The sequence below is a fragment of the Ixodes scapularis genome, unplaced genomic scaffold, assembly GCF_016920785.2.
Source record: "Ixodes scapularis isolate PalLabHiFi unplaced genomic scaffold, ASM1692078v2 PGA_scaffold6__148_contigs__length_123643588, whole genome shotgun sequence".
Lineage (NCBI taxonomy): Eukaryota > Metazoa > Arthropoda > Arachnida > Ixodida > Ixodidae > Ixodes > Ixodes scapularis.
Genome location: NW_024609881.1, coordinates 99,143,257 through 99,147,837, shown reverse-complemented (window position 1 = coordinate 99,147,837; position 4,581 = coordinate 99,143,257). Strand labels below are relative to the sequence as shown.

Here is a 4,581-nt window from a genome sequence, read left to right as displayed (position 1 = left end):
GGTTTGGAAAACCCGATAAGGTGGGCAACAATCACCGACAACTTGATGCTTGCGACGCGCGAACATTTCTCGGCAGGAGACACGTTTTGCCCAAACAACGCAAGCGGACGCGACCGGTCGACCGCTCGCGCCGCCTTCTCATGTTTAAACAAATCTGAGATGTTTCTCTGGACCAAAATCTTGTATTTGTTTTTTCAGATTACAGCACTTCGTGCGTGAAATACAAATTTTGACTATATCTTGGTGGCGTTGCGAGCGCGAGACGCTTGGGCTTTTGCGTCGCGGTGGAAACACGCTATTCTAAAACGGTGACCCGCAGAGAAAGTAAGAACACAGTGTTACCGCCTTTATTTCCACAATGCACAAGCTTGCGCTGATGAGGCTGAAAACCTAAACTCGCGCATCATGACAGCGCCCGCTACCCCGATACCCCCCGGGAGGGCGCCACGAGAGCGCACGAGACGAGAGCGCCGACGGGAGAGCGCCGCGACAGGAGAGCGCGTGCCATTAGAGCGCGCGTCACGAGAGCGCACGTGCGCGCCTTGGGAATGATCGATCTTGGAGGGCTTTGTGCTTTGTGGATGTTGTCTTCGATTAGCGCTGTTCGAAAATGGTGGACATTGGAGGTACCAATATACGGTAAAATATGTCAGGCCATGGCCTAAAAGTCTCTAATTACCCCTTTAATTTATTGCTGAATGGTTCGTGTTGCAATTGCAAGTACAGCTGTCTAATAGCGTGGCTGGCAAAGGGTTCCGGAAGAAATATCCCCGGAAAAAATTTTCCCGGAAAAAACGTTCCCGGAAAAAAGGTTCCCAGGTGAAAAGTAGTAACAAATGTCACCGAAGGGTTCTCTATCGCTGGGTGTCCCCGATTCTCATGGCCTTCGGGAGGTCCGGTCGTTGTCCGCCTCAACTGGCATGACCCAACTGGAGGTAGAAAGGAAGGCACCACTCTCAACGTGAAACCAGAGGTTTGGAGGCATGGTCAGTCACAGCCTCCCAACAGTATCGGCTATTGACGCCTTGCGCTTCGAGGTATCGACCGTGACCATGAGAATGCCATAGGACCGAGTCGGTGCTCCTCCCAAGAAGAAATGCAAGTCGGCACTCGTTGAAATTGAACGCCGTCTAGCAACGCCGCAACGCCGTGTGAAATAAAGCTTTATAGCACATCCAGCCAGAATGCGATTATTGTGTTGTGTTCATTTCGAGTTTGCGAAAACTATATTTGTTTGACTTCCCCCAGGTCTGGGTGCTCAACCAATAAAGTGACGTAAAGCGTTCGATCAGAAAAAAACATGTGTTTGAGGCTAGTTTGGAGACTCCAACGTCGATCCTTCCCAAGGCGCGCAGATGCGCTCTCGTGACGCGCGCTGTAATGGCACGAGCTCTCGTGTCGGGGCGCTCTCCCGTCGTGCCCTCTGGTGTCGCGGTGCTCTGCTGTCGTGCGCTCTCGTGTCGTAAAGCCCTACCCCCCAACCTCGTTGTCACATTCCTGGAAAATGTCACTACAATTGAGATCAAACCCACAAAAATGACACCGATACAATTATATTGTAGAATATCACCTTATTTAGTAACAACTGTGTCAATATGCATTTAAAAAAAAAAAAAACTTTTTTTTTTGCCCGGAGAAACAGAAATATAAACTTTTAGGTCTTTAGACAATGCATTTTTGCCGAATCTTTGCCGTATCTTAAAAAAAGTTTGGCGAAAATTCGGCTTCGCCAAATCCTAATATTCGGCGCCGAATTTTTATTCCGCAAAGGTTCAGCCCATCACTAGTTAAAAGCTCCACTGCGACCTGGGAGACATCAGGGCCCGCTTTCGCGCGACCGACGCCCCGCCAACGCCAGCACCAACCCCCGGTGAACAACCGCAGGGATGCTGGACTTCCTGCCTCGCCAAAACTTCGGCCGGCCTGCTGTTTCAAGCCGCAAAAGCAAGAACCCTCGAAAGGCTCTCGAGAGCCACCTGCAAGAAGTCAGCAGTCCATGGCGGCCCCTTGAAAAACACCGGGTCGTTAAAAGCTGCTAGGCCTAAGACATGTCACCCTCTTCATGATACACGTCAATCCCTCACCCTCCTTCACAAGCTCCGTTTAAATCATTACCATTATTTTTTTATTTATCTGTGGAATACTATCTTATCATCGTTGGACGTGGCGCTGCGGGCCTTCTCTGTATGGGCCACGTGCCATCGTGCGGCGCCTCGGCTCTCCTGAGCCGAAATAAATAAAATAAACATGGCGCCGCACTTTAATATTGATCTCGTAGTTGCCCAGAAGAAAGTAGTCTGAAGACTTGTGACCCACGTGGGAGCTCATGTTGCCCGGACCATCGCTGCCAATGCCTCGAAGTCGGAGGACGCTGCAATGTGGTTCCGGCGGCAGGTTATGAAACCGTATGCCCGTCTGTGCTACTGTCTCTCAGCAGCGCCTCACAAGGCACACATCAGCAAAGGCGTACGCGGAACATATGCTCTATCTAGGCCAGGCTATTTTCCCAAAACACGGAACTGCCCGTATGTTCATACGGAAAAAAAAAACAAAAAGCTCACCAACCTAAAATATACAATACATTTAAAAAAAAATACTCCAAAACTTCGGTTCGCGTATGCGACGAACCAAACACCCATTGCGTGACAAATAAGTCGCCCTTCTCTAGGCGGTCTTTGTGGACCATTTGGACCACACGCTCCACAAGTTGGTCCATCTCGAAGGCGCTCAGCTGCGGCACCCGGACCTCCACCGGGAGTTCCGTGGCCTTGGCCTGCTTCTCTTTTGAACTGGGCCGCTCCTCCTTCTTGACAGGCTTGCCCTCGGCCACTTTGTCGGGGTCACCTCCCTCGGTCGGGGGTACCTCTTCGCCACTCGTCGCCCCCGCCGCCGCTAGGTCTCCATCGTTTGCACACCCAACACCTGCCTGTCGACTGCCGGGCTTGCGGTCCACGGCCGAGGCGGACACCACCGAGAAGATGCCGTGCAGGTTGAGACGCACCTTCACCTTGATCATGGACGCCTCGCCCTCGGCCGTGGAGACAACCTTGTTCACCGTGAAGCTGTCCAGCTGCAGATCCGGGTAGAGCACCGCCGCCTCCTGCGGGTACCTCGCCTCGAGGTTGAAACGCTTGCTACGGTAGAATGTGAGCGTCTTGCTGAAGTGCAGCTGATGCCAGCGGGGGAGCACCTCTGCCCGGCTGTCCTCTCCCTTGTCCGCGTCGTAGCACAGCTCAATGCGGTAGGGCTGGCCGTCCACCACCGCAAAGTCTCGCATCTTGAAGATAGGTGGCAGCATGGCACACTGCAGAGCGCAGCCCCGGGCCACCGCCTCGTCCTGGTTCAGTGTCGTTGAGGGCTCCCATTAAAACACCTTGCGGACCAGCTGCTGGACCGCCGGCGCCCGGGTGCCGCCCCCGACCAGCTCCACTGACTCCACGTCCGTCGGCCGCAGCCCGGCCACCGTCAGCGCCAAGCCATGGCGCTCGAGCTCGGTGGACATGACCTCGAAGGTCTCCCGCTTCAACTTGCCTGCAACGTTCCGGTCGTTCTTCAAGCACTCGATGTTGAGCGGCAAGCCGTTGGGTTGGCACTCATTTGCTTCTTGAGCCTCTCGCACTCGGGGATAATACGTATGAGGGCGCGCCAGTTGGTGGCCACGTCAAGCTAGTAGCGCTCCTTGAACTCTTGGACGAAGTAGCGCACCCGCACCAGCACCACGTCGACGTCGCGGCCTCCGACTCCACCGAAGGTGGCGGCCAGCATCTCGAGTCGGTCCTTGTTGAAGGCCACTAGCACCACCCGGAGCGCCTAATGACCCATGTCCACGAAGGCCACCACGCGCGGCTTTTCCTCGGTCAGGTCGCACTTGTGGAAGCCGAAGCTCAGCGCCACGGCCCCCGCCTGCAACCTCACCACCTTCGTCAGTAATCGCGTCTTCAGCTTCACAAACCTTCGGTTCCAAGTCAACCCTTCCGCAAGTCAATGTTAGACTGTCGTAGTCATCGGGCGTCAACAGCATGTCTATGCCGTTCATCAATTCTTCAGTGACGGCGCACAAGAGCGGCACCTCTCGAGGGACGTACTCAACGTAGCTTGCGGGAGGGTCATCGCTATACGTCGTAGAACGGCGCTCACGCTGTCCCCGAACGCCCCAGTCAGTGTCACGCTTCCGGACGACCTCTTCACTTCAGGCGCTACCCCCTCAGGCACTACGCTAATCTCCGCTCCGGAATCGATAACCGCCAGCACCATCCTCGGGCCGCATTCCACCTCTACTCCCCGCAACTCAGCGCGGGTACCGTTCTGATCGACATTTATGCCCTGGGAGATACTCTGCTGAGGTGCTGAGGTGGTGTTAAATTTGTTGAGATGTTACTTACCACGGAGCGGGGTAATTTCTTTGTCCTCCATCTGCCGTGTTCCGTGGACAGTCACTAGAAAACTGTCCTATTCCCTTGCAGCTGAAACAGTTCACTTGGGAACCGACAGGTTTAGCGCCCTGCCTTGGGTTCTCGTGTTTCTCCTCGAGAGAAATGTCCTTTTCTGTGTTGTATGCGGGGCTCTTAGAGCCTGACGGGT

General features: G+C 54.4%; 1 pseudogene; it reads right to left on the bottom strand.

Annotated features, from left to right (window-relative positions):
* Positions 1-2,557: 2,557 nt before the first annotated feature.
* On the bottom strand, positions 2,558-4,254 carry LOC121838546 (annotated as a pseudogene).
* Between the last annotated feature and the right edge of the window lie 327 nt (positions 4,255-4,581).